The 17,282-nt window shown below is 43.6% G+C and overlaps 1 long non-coding RNA gene across 1 annotated transcript; it reads right to left on the bottom strand.

Annotated features, from left to right (window-relative positions):
* Positions 1 to 806: 806 nt before the first annotated feature.
* On the bottom strand, positions 807 to 2,506 carry LOC308150981. Its single transcript, XR_013937269.1, has 5 exons — positions 2,369 to 2,506; positions 1,746 to 1,856; positions 1,303 to 1,445; positions 957 to 1,119; positions 807 to 860 (listed from the first exon to the last, which is right to left on the bottom strand). It is a non-coding gene; the product is annotated as an uncharacterized lncRNA (long non-coding RNA).
* Positions 2,507 to 17,282: the final 14,776 nt, after the last annotated feature.

The following is a 17,282-nucleotide window of genomic DNA, read 5'->3' as shown; positions in this document are numbered from 1 at the left end:
CCTAGGCTGTAACATCGAACGGAAATTAGCCTATACGCATTGCAAGTTAATTTAAAGCCTATTTATTTTCAAAGAGTTTTATTCTATTTTATTTTATCTGATAAAAGGCATATGAACGGAAATTAGGCTAGCCGTGTCACGCCAGAAGCCTACATGCTTGCACTGTTACTGTTCAATAAAATGTTATACATCTAGACATTGTGGTATTTCTTTATATACGTATCCCAGACTGCCTATCAATTGTTTCTCAATAAACAGTTATGTTCTCCCCATTGTCATACTCCCGAGCTAAACGAAATGCCTTCCCAACCAGCGAGACCTGGTTATAGAAATGACGTTGTTTTATTGATTTTAAAAAAAAGGGTAAAACTGGAAAGAGAAAATAGAAAACTCACATTAATCCCAAACAATTTAACAAACTTCAGTTAACGTAATGTGGAGTCCGTTCATTGATCGATGCTGTCTGTTCAGTTCCCAGTGAGGCGCCCGTTCAGCGCTGGATTTGACGCATGGCATAGCGCGCATGCGTCAAATCATGTTATATTATTATATATTATATAGCTCGCATCTAATCGTATCGGATGAGAAATAGACATTAAATGGCATATATAGGCCGCTACACAACAGTAATCACCGCGACAAACAGCTATATTAGATTTGAAAAAAAGAAATATGATTTTGAAAAAAAAAAAAAATCTTATATTTTAATATGATGACCGGAATATATCACGTTTGTCCGGTAAATCGAATTCTTCCCGGACACGATGTCCGACGGCAAATTTTTCTAACGGAAACCCTGGGTGGTAGGGTGACGTGATGCAGTGTTTGACACCCAGAGCCTCAAAAACACCACGGTTGACCTGCAGATGCATTAGTGTATGCAATTAAATTAGATTAAATTACAATTATCAAATGTCACACATCACATACACTGTGTCTTATATAGATAACTGTACCTCATTCACAAATTCCCGTCCTTGGTCGGTAATGATCCTCTCTACCAGTCCAAAGTCAAGAAGAATGTTGACTATCTTCCTGGACACCTCATTGGCTGTTTTGGTGGTGAGGGGTTTTGCCACAACCCACTTGGTGAAGAGGTCGGTTGCAGTCAGAATGTATCTGCAATGAAAAATGCAGATTGTTCTCCATTAGCTACAGCATTGCAGCAGCTATTCCTCATGGGGTCCACCAAAAACTTGCTTCATAACTTTTATTGACTTATCCAATACATGATGTCAGCTTATCTCACTAGCTTTAACCAAAAGGGGTTACACATACTTCTGCCCAACATTCAGTAGCTACCTTTTGCCCTTTGCAGTGGTGGGAAGTGGACCAATGAGATCAATCCCCAGGACACTCCATGCCTCTTTCACTTGGATGGGATGGAGTACAGGTGCAACTGTCTTTATTTTCTCATGATGTTGACAGCGGGGGCACTCATCAACCTTTAAAACAGTGACATTTCAGAGGAAATTATCTAGAGTCAGAGAATTCTTGATGTGGTTGAGGCGTCATGTTGGTGGTGGTGGTCAGCTGCTGGGCTTAGTGCCTTAGGTGCAGAACCGCTGTGGTTGAGGGGCCGCGGCCTGTATGATGGTCTGGGTGTTCCAGTGCAGAATCAGATTGTGGTCAGTATGAGAATTACACAAGAGTTGGAGATCTTTGAGTAAAAGATCATTGCTAATGGGCAGTGTATAAATTACAATGTTCACACACATCATGCACTAATAACATCAAAAACTCACCCATTTTATGACATCCTCCCGCAAGGTGGACCAGAGGTAGGACGCAGTCACCTTCTCCAGCGTTCGGCGTCTCCCTGGATGACCCCCAGTCCCATGGTTGTCGTGGCACTCCTTCAGATCAAATCAAACTTCATTTGTATAGCCCATTTCTCACAAAAATGTGACACAATGTGCTTCACAGAGAGCAAATAAGATAAAACAACAATAGTACAGATGAAACAACAATAAAGACAGACATTTAAAAGGCGAGATTGAATAAGTAGGTTTTGAGGTCTCCAACAATGATAATCTTGTCATAATTGGGAAAGATGATGGACAAGAACTCAAGTCAGATAAGAAAGTTACCATCAGGACATCACGAACTCCATCCTTGTTGCACACCACCAAGCGATGTTTGTCCTTGTATTTGTCCTTATAGTACAACTCCTCACCTGATGCAGCAGGAAAATACAGCATTCATTTAGAAGTGCAAATATAAAGCCACAGGTTTTATGCACACAATAGTTAGCAGATGCTTAATGAGACACTCAATTTTGATACAGGCCTATGCATTTTCGCCATTTTCGACATTTCAAGCAGTGGCTTCAAGAGTGGATATAACATAGTTATTCACACTGACTTACCTTTCATCAAGTAATTCTTGGACGCCTTTAGAATCCTTGATTTAAGGTGTCCAGCCTTGGGTATGCCAGGAGGATACACACCATGCATCATGTAAAACTTCAATGCTGTATGAAACTCAAACTCCATCTTGTTTTCACCTAAACTCTCTCAGTCGCGCGCGGGTGCGCGCGCAACATCCATGTATCTTAAGGTCGCTACAGAGATTAGATCTATAAACAGCCAAAATTACTGATGGGTAAAAATGGCGGTCATCATGTGATCGGAAATCATCGTCGTCAGCGAATCATAGCGCTACCTATGGCCGGAAAGGGCTGAACCTATGACCGGATCTGGTAGGGTCGGAAAAACCTCGCAGACCGGAAATTCCGGTACTTACACCGTAACATCCTCCTTTTCCAAGTGAACACAAACACCTTAGAACTTAGTGCAAAAATAACAAAAGTAATCTAGTGCAAAAATAACAAAAGTTTGTTCTTATATAAAATGTAACAACAGTCTCTGTTAACTTCTGTATTCTCTGTGTCTTTCCTTTTTCCTTTTTTCCATTTTTATTTTATGGCAACAGCCCTATATAGTTTAGGTTACAAATTGAGTCTCACAGGTGGCTTAGACAGCCGTCCAGCCCTAGTGTATGCGCGTCCCCCAAATGGTGCTGTGCCAATTGGACTAGGTGAGGTCCTAGGTGTGAACCTGACCGGGCTCGGCTCGGCCACAGTTGGGGGAGCCTCTGCAGCGGTACTCTCTGGCACAGGGTCATTCTCTTCGTAGGTCGGAGTAGCAGTCGGCTCGGCTACTCTGAGGTCCACCCTGTTGCGTCGATAGAGGGAGCCGTCGACATCCACCAGGTACGATCTCGGTGCAACCCTGCGGAGGCAGGTCCCAGCCCTCCAGATGCCAGTGTTGTCACTAGGCAGAGGCTTCATTCGGACGGTTTCCCCGACTGCCAGCTCCGGCAGGTCCCGGGCGGACCGGTCATAGAAAGACTTGGCGAGCTGCCTCCTGTGGCGCAGCTTTTCAGTGACTCCTACCACAACGACTGGTTCCAGCAGCTTGTTTGTCACTGGAATAGAGGTCTTCAGCCGACGAGACATGAGACGTTGTGCCGGGCTGCTGTTCATGCTTTCGGTGGGAGTATTTCTCCAGTGTAGTATGGCCTTCCAGGGGTCGTCACTGTCACGCATAGCTTTGCGCAGCAGATTCTTTGCAATCTTGACGGCCGACTCTGCCTTGCCGTTTGCTTTCGGGTGCCTTGGAGAGGAGGTCACATGCTCAAACTCCCATTCAGAGGCAAAACGTGAGAACTGAGAGGTAAATTGTGGGCCATTGTCTGTGATGACCCTCTCTGGCTGGCCATGCCGAGCGAACTGTGCCTTACATCGCTTGATGACTGTCTCTGCAGATAAGTCAGGGAGGAGCTCAACTTCCCAAAAGTCAGAATAGTGGTCGACTATAATAAGATAGTCCTTCTGCCTATGACTGAACAGGTCCATGCTCAGAATTTGCCACGGCCTGGTGGGCAGTTCATGTGAGAGCATGGTCTCCTTTTGCTGTTTGTGAGCATACTCATTGCAGGTTGAACAGGTGCCCACAAAATCCTTTATCTCTGCCTGCATGTTCGGCCAGTACAATGTCTCTCGAGCATGTCGGTAGCATGCGTCTCCTCCTGTGTGACTTGAATGAATGCGCGTAAGCATCTCTGGGCGTAGTGATTTTGGGATGATGACTTTCTGCCCCCGGAATAGAACACCGTTCTGTACACTGACTTCATCTCTGTAAGGCCAGTATTCTCTGGTAATGAGAGGTGCTTCTTCTCTCACATCTGGCCAGCCTATGAGAACTGTGGACTTAAGTGTCTGCAGGCATTCATCTCGGTCAGTGTGCAGCCTGATTTGTTCGAGACGCTGGTCACTTACATTCAAGTAGTCTGCCTGGTTCACATGCTGTATCTCCTCTTGCTCTTGTTGCAGGGAGCAGATAGCGTGCCGCTGGTAGGTTGTTCCTCTGCCGGTGCATCCTGCTGTTGCTCTGCTGAGCGTGTCGCTGATGAACATTTCAGGCCCTGGTTTGTAGATGACCGTCAGACTGTAGTTCTGTAAGGTCATGAGCATGCTCTGAAGCCTCTTGGGAGCGTTGAGGAGAGGTTTGCTGAAAATTGAGATTAGGGGCTTATGGTCTGTCTCCGCTGTGATCAGGTCGCGGCCATATAGATAGTAGTGAAACCTCTGACAGGCGAAGACGATGCTGAGACACTCTTTCTCAATCTGTGCGTAGTTCTTTTCTGTGGGGGTAAGAGCTCTCGAAGCGAACGCGATGGGCTGTCCTTCCTGCATGAGGCAGCATCCGAGACCATTCTGGCTGGCGTCGCTCTGGACTGTGATTGGCTTGGTCACATCATAGTAGCGCAGGACAGGCATGGTTGTAGCTAGAGACTTGAGTTCTTGAACTGCCGCCTCGTGTTTGGGTAGCCAATGCCAGGGGGTTTCCTTGTCCAGCAAGCGTCGCAACGGCTCACAGACACTTGATAAGTGTGGCATGAATTTGGCCAAGTAGTTGGCAAAGCCAATCAGACGCTGCACCCCTTTTGCGTCAGTTGGATTGGGCATTTCGATGATGGCCCTCACCTTCTCTGGGTCAGGCTTCAGCCCTGTGGATGAGAGGATGTGGCCGTGAAACTGGACCTCAGCTACTTTGAACTACAGCTTCTTCAACCCTAGCCGCAGCTTGACCTCACGGCAGCGTTCCATCAGTGCCAAAAGCTTGACATCATGGTCACTCTCAGCCTCTTTGTCTGTGTCCCCACAACCCACAACCAGGATGTCGTCCGCAATGGGCTCGATGCCCTTGAGTCCAGCCAGGAGCTCGTGTTGTTTTCGCTGATACACCTCGGGTGCCACAGACACTCCGAATGGTAGCTTAAGCCAGCGTTTCCTCCCCCAGGGGGTCCAGAATGTGGTCATGAGGCTGCTCTCGTAGTCAAGTCTGCATTGTAGAAATGCATCTCGGGCATCCACTAAGGTGAATACTCTTGCCTTCGGTAGTTTGTACAGGACATCATCCAGAGTAGGCATGATGTAATGAGAGCGCTTTAGGGCCTTGTTCAGGAACTTAGGATCTATACATAGTCTGAGCTTGTCTGGTTTTTTTACAATAACCATGTTGCTTATCCAATCAGTTGGGTCTGTGACCGGCGCCATGTGGCCGTCAGCCTCGTACTTGTCCAGCTGGGCTTTGACTGCTGCTTTCATTGCAATGGGAACATTGCGAGGGGCACATTGAACTGTAGGAACCCTGGGATCTAGGTCAAAGTGGACCTCCCCGGGTAGAGATTCCACAGGTGAGTTGAATACATCACTGTATTTGTTAGTCAGCTGCTCCTTGGTTAGGGCTCCAGGCTGTGCATGTTCCACTTTGAGCACGTCCTCAGGGATTGTGAACTGCATGAGACCTAGGCGTTCACAGGTAGAGCCTGACAGGAGAGGATTTTGCCTAGACTTAACTATTTCAAATGAGAGCTTGTATGTTTTACCTCTTACTCTACATTCTGTCTCAAAGATGCCTATGGAGCTCAGTGTTTCCCCGGAGTACAGCTTTAGTCTAGCCTCACTTGGGCAGAGTGGTGCGTTGGGTGCCAGCCTTTTCTTGTCATGAAGGCTCATTACATTGCATGTCGCTCCAGAGTCCAACTGACATTGCTGTGGCTTGTTGTGAAAACGTAATGTTACAAACCATTTCTTCCCTTTGGCTTGCACTGCACCAATTGACTCATGCATGTATATGTCTTCCTCACTGTTTTGCTCTGAGCTCTCAGCTGTATTTTCCATGCAGTGTATCTTTCCCTCAGTGGGTCTTTTGCTTTTTTGACACACTTTAGCAAAGTGATTATTTACTCCACATGATTTGCATTGTTTTCCGAATGCTGGGCAGTGATCTCTGCCCCTTGCATGCGAGTTGCCACAGTATTTACATGCATAGCCTGCGTCTACAGCTCTGGGTGAATTGCTCTGCCTCCATTGGTTTTGCCTGGATTGTTGTTGCCTAGATTGTTGCCTAGCAACGGCGAGCACCGCTTCTACGTGCGGAGGACTCGCTATCTCCATCGCTCTCATACGAATGTCTGTCTGCTCCGTTGCACGGCACATATCAATTGCTGTGATCAACGTCAGTTGCTTTTCTCTAAGCAATCTGCGCCTTATGCTCTCGTTACCAACACCCAGTACAATTTTGTCACGAATCATCTCATCTCTTAACTGTCCGTACTCACAGGTTGCTGCCCTTTCTCTCAGCCTGGTCACAAAACCGTCTATAGATTCTCCTTCCTCCTGTTTGCAGCTCCCGAAGACGTACCTTTCATATATTGTGTTCTTGGTAGGTTTGAAATACTTCTCCAACGCGGCCAGTATGACCGCAGCATCCCCCTGATCCTCTTCGGAAAGATTTAAGTTGTGACGGTATATATGTCTGCATTCACTTCCCATCACGGTCCTCAGAGTTGCAGCCTGGATTTTCTTGTCCTTTCCAGCTATGCCAGTAACGATGACATAGTCCTCATATTCGGCCCGGAATATGTCCCAATTGACGCTCCAATCGCCCGTGAAGCTCATGGGTGAAGGGGGTGGAAAAGTAATGGCTGCCATGCTAGCTATCGTAGCTCGCTGACTTGTCTCGTCTTCTAAAGTATCCGAATCACTTGATTCCGATCCAGACATAGGCTACTCTACCTGTACTCACTTCATATTATCTAATATTCCGCTAACGTGAGTTCAGCAGCTTCTGACACCATGTTTGTGTATGGTATGATGTAGCAATGATGACAGAGACGTGTATCAAGTTCAGCCATGTAATATCAAAGTGGAGGGAACAGGCACCTACACACAGGTCATGCAGAAACAACCAAACAAGTCGATAGCCGATGGCATCGATCTAAGTAGACCCGTAACAGACATGCTCAGAAATGAAGCATCCGTTTTCAAATCCTTCACTAGGTTTTCTGAATTACACGGTCTCCGTCAACAAATTACCAAACCCACTAGGGTGTGTATTTCTACTCAAACCACCATAGATCTCATTCTAACATCGGATGAGTCCAAAATCTCCAAGAGTGGGGTTATTGTATGTGGGCTAAGTGATCATTACATGATCTTTTGCACTCGTAAAAAACATAAACCCAAGGCTGGCGGTCATAAAACTGTAACCACTAGATCCCTTAAATCCTATTCTAGTGAGGCCTTAAACCATAAACTGGAGAATCAAGACTGGTTAGATGAACTAAAATGCACACAGGTTGAAGAGGCATGGCTAGGTTTCAAAACCAAATTCCTAAATATTATTGACAGTATAGCCCCCATGAGAACCACCAGGGTTAAAGCCCGATCGGAACCATGGATGAATTCGGACATTCTAAATGCTATGAAAGTCAGAGACCTAAAATGCTCTGAAGTTCAAAAATGCAAATCAAAATTAGTGAAACACTTAAACAAAGATCACAAAACCCACTTTGAGAAAATTAAAAAACAATGCAACAAACTATGCAATCAGGTAATTACCATGACCAAATCTGCTAAGAAAGAATACCTCGATAACAAAATCGAAGAAAACTTAAACAAACCACGTGACCTTTGGAAGCTACTTAATAGCCAACTAGGTTGCAGTCAAAAACTCAAAACCAGGTCTACAAACATCAGCATAAAATCTGGAGATTCTCTCCTTACAGACAAGCTGGATGTGGCTAAGTGCTTAAACACTTTCTTTACAACCATAGCCACTAAATTAGTTAACAATCTACCACCCCACTCAGGGCGTTATGGTGTAGAGCACATCCGTGCGTTCTACAATAAACTGGGTGTACGCAAAGATGATTTTAAACTCTCCATGGTGTCAAACGATGAGGTGTTTAAAAAACTGGGCGCTCTACACTCAGAAAAGGCCACGGTCCATGACAATATTCCAGCCAGATTTCTAAAAGACTCAGCTGCCTCCATTACCCCAATCATCACCCACATAATAAACCTCTCCATCAAACAGGGACACGTCCCCCTTGACTTTAAAATAGCAAGGGTAACCCCACTGTATAAAAAAGGAAGCAAATTAGACCCAGGCAACTACCGACCTGTTTCTATTCTTAATTCCATCTCGAAACTTATGGAAAAAATAGTTTATGAACAGGTTGATAGGTACCTTACCGAAAAAAATCTGATGTATGAATTTCAATCAGGATTCAGAACATCCCATTCCACTGACACATGCCTTCTCTATTTGAACGACCACATCAACCATGAGGTGGACTCGGGCAAGTACTGCGGCATGGTCATGCTGGACCTCCAGAAGGCCTTCGACACAGTAGATCACCACATATTGTTAGATAAACTGACAGCAATTGGGTTCGATAGAACATCGGTGAGCTGGATGCAATCCTACTTAGAGGGGAGGGAACAGGTGGTTAGTGTGAACGGAACACTGTCCCCCCCCCCTCCCAGTGACCTGCGGCGTTCCACAAGGAAGCATATTGGGACCTTTACTGTTCCTAATATATGTGAATGACATGTCATCAGCATGTGATTGCAATTTGTTCCTGTTCGCGGATGACTCGGCTCTGCTGGTCTCTGACAGGGACATATTGCAGGTGGAAAAAGCGCTAAGCACTGAACTGAGTAGAATCTGCATCTGGCTAGCTGACAATAAACTATCAATACACCTAGGTAAAACTGAAACCATCCTATACGGATCCCCATCTAAACTCAGAAAGGCTGAACATTTTAAAATAAAAGTGGGTAACATTAATATCACAAGAAAAGAGGATATTACATACCTGGGCTCCATCTTAGAGGCAAATCTTTCCGGAGATAAAATGGCAGCAAAAGTAATCAAAAAAGTGAACCATAGAACTAGATTCTTGTACAGGATATCCTCACTTGTCAGTAAAAACACACTGAGGACCCTATCAGGAGCTCTCATTCAATGTCACTTCGACTATGCCGTAACATCATGGTACTATAGAACCACAAAGGCCCATAAAACAAGACTCCAGACAGCCCAAAATAAACTGGTTAGGCTTCTGCTAGGCCTCAACCCTAGGACACATCTAACCGCTGCTCATTTTTTGAGCCTGGATTGGCTACGAGTAGTTGACAGAGTGCAGCAGCTTGCACTGGGCCTGGTCTTCAAGATACGCTACACCACAAAGACACCCAAGTACCTGTCAACATACTTCCAAAAAGTGAACAACGTCCACACATACAACACCAGAGGAAGCTCCACGAACCACGTTCAACCGCGTTGCACCACAAACAAGGGGTTAAACTCGTTTGCAAACTATGCAGTAAAAATGTGGAACGCCCTTCCTATAATCTTAAAGGAGTGCAAAACACTGCCCACCTTCAAAACCACTCTCAAAAAACATTTACAGGAGGCTGCAATCCGTAACTGGACCCTCTAAATCAAAAATCAGATTAAAAGACCCGAACTACCCACTGTACATACGTTGTGTTTTGTCCCCCGCCCCCACCTGTGGTGTTTGTCCCCACCTGTCCTACCCGCTGTACATACCTTATGTTTTGTTGTATTGTTCTTCCCATGATGGATGTATGTTTATCTTGTAGATAGTAATAGTTATTTGTCTGTATTATCTTGTAGATAGTACTAGTTTTTTTGTCTGTCTTACATGTAACGATGAATTGAGAATCAAGGACCCCAATTGAAATAAGCCAGTGGCTTTCTTGGGTTTTTATCCTTTTAGTTGACCTTGTATGTAATATGTACTTTCATGTACCTACTTCTGCAAATCTTCTAATAAAGTTTTCAATCAATCAATCAATCAATACAGGGCGATCGATAATGGGCGTGGCCACTAACGCTCCTGTTAGAATGGGAGTGGCCACTAACGCAGAAATCGCATTGGACAGAGAGCAACCACTGATGTCCCAGGCCAACGAGGAGGGAATAATATTCGATTTCTGCCACGCCTTCTACCTTTTGCCAGATTGAAACCCGCCTCATCAAGATATATGAATGTGTGCAGCGGTTCCCTGGCGAGAGGACGCCGTTTTCTGAGACGGCTGCACACATGGTAATATTATTACCACGGCGTCCTCACCCATATGCCCCGTCTTGGTCCATACAACACGCAACATCTGCTGACTTTTTTATGGAGACCATCTCAAGTTTGTTGTTGTATGTGATAATGTGCGTTTTCACCACTCAGATCTGGTCAGACAGTGGTTTGCAGCACATGAAAGGATGCTGGTGGAATATCTCCCTCCCTACTCCCCATTCCTGAATCCTATAGAGGAGTTTTTCTCTGCCTGGAGGTGGAAGGTATATGACCGGCATGCACATACCCAAATGGCCTTGCTAGACGCCATGGATGCAGCATGTGATGACATCACAGCACTGTCCTGCAGAGGGTGGATTCGCCACTCAAGGAGGTACTTTCCTCGCTGCATTGCCAGGGAGGATATTCGCTGTGATGTTGACGAAAATATGTGGCCAGACAGACAGGAACGTCTGGATGCGAATGAATAATTTACAGTACTGTGTATGTTGTATGTCCAATAAGTACTGCAATATTGTTTACAGTTGTGCACAGCTCTACCCAAAGGGTGTTTCTTATGTTTGTTGTAAATACTGTAAGTTTGTATTTTTCTTTTGCACAATGCTGTGAACACATTTGAATTGCAAAGAACATACAGTAAAAATGTGAAACATAACTATTCAGCGTCTTGTACTTATTTACCTCACTAAATACAGTAATGTGTAACCCACTGTAGATTTCAAATGGCTGTGCAAATAGTGTATAGTACTGTCTTGAGCATTTTCAGGTAGTGTCACCAAGATCTGACTTTTTTGCATTGGAAAACACTTACAGAGTGAACTGTCATAATGAAAACATGACAAAGCCATTTGACTATCTTGTTCATAAACAATGGTGTCAGGACTTTTCATTTTGATGACACTGACACTTTCATTGACATGAATACTTGCTTTTGAGGAATGAACTATCCATTTTGAGCAAGTGACACGCTTTTGCAGGTTAACACCTAGGTTTTGCAGTTTGTACTAATTGTTCTGAGAAATGCACTAACTGTGGTGCAAATGTTAATAGTGATGTGAGAAATCCACCAAAGTGACTGAGAAAAACTGTAATGAAACACATCGTGCTGATCACGCACCAATGCCGGAGGATGTCGCGCGTTCACTCAACTCAACGTTGTCCGATTCGTGCGTATAAACTTTCTACAAGTGGAATGTTCACATTCAAGGAACAGCAGGGAAATATAATAAGTAAAAAAAATAGCAAACGAAGAAGATAGATCCATCTGTGTGCGAACCACTCTTGTTTTTCTGAATCTAACAATTTGACGTAGCATACAACTTTATTGTAGATGTGTGCAGTTGGTGAACGGTGATGAGCATACAGTAACCATCATGTCAGTCCCACTAGAAGAAAATAGACTACACCACTGACAAGACCATGTGAGTGCGTGCGTGTGTGTGTGTCTGTGTGTAAATTTGTCCGGTTGCTCTTGTGTTTAGCTAACTAGCTAACCCCCCCCCCCTGTGTTGTTCTTCTATCACAGGAGGCCATCATCACCCCCGTGTCTCCAGACGTGTTGTATCTGTTCAGGGTTCAGGCCGTCTGTCTGAACGACATGCGCAGTGACTTCAGCCAGAGCATGCTCTTCAGAGGTAAACCCTCCCTCCCTCCCTAACTGGACTCTACATTGCTATTAGGTTTGTCACAATATGTAGGCTATAGTTTAATAGCTTCATATGTTTATAAATACATGTATGTTTAATAGCTTCATATGTTTATAAATACATGTATGTTTAATAGCTTCATATGTTTATAAATACATGTATGTTTAATAGCTTCATGGCAGAGTTTAACAGTCTCTGTTTGTTGTTTGATTAAATCTGATCATGAGGATAATCCAGAGGGCAGTAAGTGAATTGTAATAAATATGCAACAAAATATAGTTTTTTGAAGGCAAATTGTATTTGACTTTGACTTTGACTTTGACTTTGTCGGCAGATATGTAGCCAGAAGAACCCAGAGAAAACTGTAGGCATTTGTATCTTTTACATTAAGTGGTCCTATCTGGCTGGCATGTTACATACATACAGTATGTAGAGGTACAGGTGTAGAGGTACAGGTGTAGAGGTACATTGCTGACAGGTGTTTCATTTTGAAAATGCATTTGAGTGTGTTGAGTCAGTAGGTCATGTTTACCATCTTTGGCATAGGCCACACAGTAAACTGTGTCCTTGTGGCCTTTGAGGGGCTGGATTAGAGTTCCGTCTGATGTGTCATACACCTGAAATGAGAAGATGGTGATGATGCAATATTACTATTATTAACAATCTTCAATTCATGGTTCCATGGCCAGTTAATGTACAGTAGTAATAAAGCAACATTAGGCCTTCCCATATTATAAAACTTACCAAAACACGATTTCCAGCAGCCACAATAAGTTGGCTGCCATCTGGTTTGAAGGCAAAGTCATAAATACTATAATGGAGAATACGAATTAGAAATCACAATCTCCCACTTTTAGTTTAATCAACTAGCAAGCAAGATAGACTTAAGACTTTAGGTACAGCTTTGCACAATATACATTTCTCTTATGCATGCATCTCAAAACTCTGATGCACATACTGTACATAGGATTAAGCTAGCAATTAGCTGTATTAATGCTAGGGGAGGCTATAGGAGTGGTACATACAGTGCATGTACAGTGTACATTCATATGCACTGACACGTCCCCACCTGCCTCCTGTAGAGTGTTCCCCATCTGTGGGACAGTTCTGTTTTGGGATTTCTTTCTTAATTATGGTGAGCATTCTTTGATCACCCTGTATGAAACAAATCATATTACACCAGGTAGCCAATTGACGGAAATCCGCCGCGACTTGGAAAAAATTGACGGAAATCCGTCGTAGCGACGGAGAACTTTAATCCCTGAGGACAGTTTTAGTTTGACAAAAAGGCCCTTGTCGTGAAGGCTATTCCACTGGATCAGGGTGGCATATGTTTTATAATGGGAGTTTTTATACAGGTGTTCCAGGTGTTCTATCCACTCCCCTCACAGTGAGCCAGAAGCCCCAGAGGGTCAGAGTGCAGCTGGACTGGGACAGAGGAGAGCTGTCATTCTCTGACCCTGACACTAACACACACCTACGCACACTCACACACACCTTCACTGAGAAATAGTTATTTCTTGTAAAGGATATACAACTAAGTGAATGAGAAACTATGAAGTGCTAGAACATTCTTCTATGAACTGAATGAGAAACTGCTACTATGATGTGCACAAATGACTAAATGTTGTGGAGGTTGAACTAACAGTTATGAGAATTTCAATTCTGATCAGAGAAATATTATCTGTGTAATTACTAAAAATTCTCTTTATTAAGAAAGGCTTGTAAATATATATTTAATAGACATTTTGTTGGTTGCTCATACAGTAGTCGCTTTCATAGTTATAAGGCCTGTATTTGCTATGCTATTTGTTTGATAGGAACTCTCCTCCTTACATGCACTTAAAATAATAGAATGATCATCTTGGGCTCAAACTTTATTGTATGGTATGAAATCTGCTTTGGCCTATCAGGCGGTTTGCGATTGCTCAGGTCACTAATGCTTTTATTTTTTTAACACTCTTAATGATGTTCCAAACTGTTGATTTTGGCGAGCCGAAGGTTTTGTCTATGTTTTGGGATTTCAGCCTAATCATAGCGTCCTTGGCGTTCATTGACATCACCTCCTCGTGATCCTCAAGTTGACAGACACCAATAGCAGACTCCAAAGGCAAACACAAAGCCTAGAATCAATACTAGTCATGAATAGCTCACACTTGATTTACCAGGAATAACTGCCAAACCAATTGTCCCATTACTTTTGGGTACCCAAAAATAGCGGGACTATCCATAAAATGATGTTGTGATTTCTGAATAGTGGAACCCATATGTACACAAATACCATCAAATAAACGGAGAAGCTCCCCTCGTTGTTAACTTGCTAAGCATCTTGAAAATAATTTTTTCACATGCAATTTTACATTTAAATATAACATGACAATAATATCAAGACAATAATGCATTACATTACGAAAACATAGCCTATTGTTTTAAAGTCCCCAAACTATTCTACATGTCGGATAAGACAGAGTTATTGTGACATTCAAAACTGTCCTGAACCACCAGCTAGCTAAGTAAGTCATCTAGGCAGTAAGCTAGCTCAGTAAGTCATCTAGGCAGTAAGCTAGCTCAGTAAGTCATCTAGGCAGTAAGCTCAATACAGCGTAATTGTGTACTGTATCTCATTATTTGACATGTACATCCTTCTTTACCTCACGACGCCCGCCCAGGCACTGCAGCTGGAGATGAGCTCAGAGGGTAATTCTAGTACTATACATCAGATGTGTCAACAACACAGTAATAACCTAAGCAGGGCCAACATGCTATTGACAGACATTTTATCAACTAAGATTCTTCTTTTAAAGAATAGGGACATATTAATGGACAATTAATCTGAGATGGTAACCTTCAATGATCAAACTAGCTTTAAATTGACCTTGGAGCCTTTGACCCGCCTTTTAGATAAGCCTAGTGCTTCTTTCTCTCATATCGTAGTGTAGATTATACAGGCAAGCATGGGCCCTCCATCACCATCAACTTTGACGGACAGTCATGAACAAACTTTGCATAGCCCTAATCAGTTGTGACAGCGGATGTCAAATTATCAGGTTAGATAACTCTGAGCTCAATGCAATCCTACTAGCCATGTTGACCCTGAGGTTCAAATGATGCATCACTGAGGTGAAGTGACATAGATTTCTATCTCCATAGCTTATATGACAATACAATTTTTTAACCAAGATGATTATCCTTACTATGTGACCCTCATAGTCATCGTGTTATACCTTTATCATTATGTACGTATTTGACGTTATTGTTGATCAGTTTTTTTTCACTACCAATAGAAATGCTGCTTGATAACATGTTTTTCCACTGGTGTCCTACATGTATTCTTATTGATTATTATCTATTGATCTATTCCCTCTCAAATATGAAGTACTCTCCTCATAGTCATCAAAGTTGACCAGTTGTTCTGTTCAGTTGTGGTTGTGTGCCAATAAACACAATATATGACCCTTGTCATATATCTATTGTTCATATTTCCTTGTTCTATTTCTATACGGTTAGTTACATTTACAATTATCGAGTTACATTCGATACATTCACTAACCACTCAGTATAACCCACACAGAATAACCTCTTAATTGTTTCGTACTTCCTCTCTCATCTATTCATCCGCTCTTTCATTTAGATTAGATTACATTAGATTACATTGAACTTTATTGTCATTGACAGAACTTTATTGTCATTGACAGAACTTTATTGTCAATTGGTTGGGTTTGTTTTGGACAAATCATGCCCCTCAGCTCAAGAGCCCTGTCAGGTTTTTAAACATTTCTGTTAGCTGTCATGTCCCAAAAATGAGCTAATTACAGCCGCGGACATGTGGCGTGCTGTGCAGAGTGACAGGAGGTCTCTGATGGTGGCTGATGGATTAGCACGCCTGTTTATTTTTTACCGCCCAAAGTGTTTATTTATTAATTCCTGAAGCATTGATGCCTGCTGTAATTCTTTAATGAGTCATACCGATGTGGGCAAACACACTTTCTCTCTCCTTCAAAAGGAACTCTAACTCTAACAGATAGACTGTGAGACTGTTAGACTGTTAGGGCCCTATTATATCTACCGCCTCGTCTTATTGCTTAAGACTTATGAAGTGCATAATAGGGCCCTCAGTGTCTGTGTGTGTGTGTGTGTGTGTGTGTGTGTGTGTGTGTGTGTGTGTGTGTGTGTGTGTGTGTGTGTGTGTGTGTGTGTGTGTGGGTGCCTCTGATCAGGGGGGGGTTTAGGCAGTGAGAATGATTGAGCTTAACCTTTTGGGCGTGCTCCTCAGAGGCCTCCCCTTCACTCTGTGGACAAGGGTAACACATCAGTGACCATCCCATTGTAACGGTCCCATCGCATTACCCAAGAGTGCTGAAAGTGTCACCCAAGAGAGAGTATGTGTCTGTGTCTGTGTGTGTGTGTGTGTGTGTGTGTCTCTCTCTCCCTCCCTCTCTCTCTCCCTCCCTCTCTCTCTCTCTCTCTCTCCCTCTCTCTCTCTCTCTCTCTAGTGTTCTGTCCTGGTACCTTGGCCTCCTCCTCTCGTCTCAGTGCGCCCGGCTGTGGGCCTCTGTTGTCAGGCTTCATGCTCTGGGTCTGGGTCTGGTACTGGGTCTGGAGGTCCTCCAGGCGGCTTTGGTAGGTCTGGGTGGTGTGCTTCAGGGCGTTCAGCCTCTTCATCTTGTCACACACCTTCTGGTCCAACACCTTGAGAGCAGCCTGACCACCAAGAAGATGGGGAAGGAAACAAGCCATAAGATAGAGAGATAGAGAGATAGAGAGAGATAGAGAGAGAGAGAGAGAGAGATAGATAGATAGCGAGAGAGAGAGAGAGAGAGAGAGAGAGAGAGAGAGAGAGAGAGATAGATAGATAGATAGATAGATAGATAGATAGCGAGAGAGAGAGAGAGAGAGAGAGAGAGAGAGATAGATAGATAGATAGATAGGAAATTCAGGGGTTAAAGCAGCTCAGACCACAAAACAACAACAACAACAACAACAACAAAATAAAGTGTATCAACAGTTATTGTTCTAATACACCATGAACTCATGTTTGACATGTTCCCACCTTCCCTGACATGTTCCGGAAGGCAGCCTTCTCATTGCCTCGGCTTTGAAAGGCATCCTTTATCACCTTCTCGTCTCCCTGGAAGAGAGAAACCAAGACCAGTCAACACTGATTTAGCCACAGAACCTACAAGAGGGTCGTACAAGGGTAACGACTAAGATGGAGATATG

Source organism: Nansenia antarctica (genome assembly GCF_963989245.1).
Source record: "Nansenia antarctica genome assembly, chromosome: 2".
NCBI lineage: Eukaryota > Metazoa > Chordata > Actinopteri > Argentiniformes > Microstomatidae > Nansenia > Nansenia antarctica.
The sequence above is the reverse complement of the archived record's forward strand: the minus strand, read 5'-3'. Positions and strand labels throughout refer to the sequence as shown.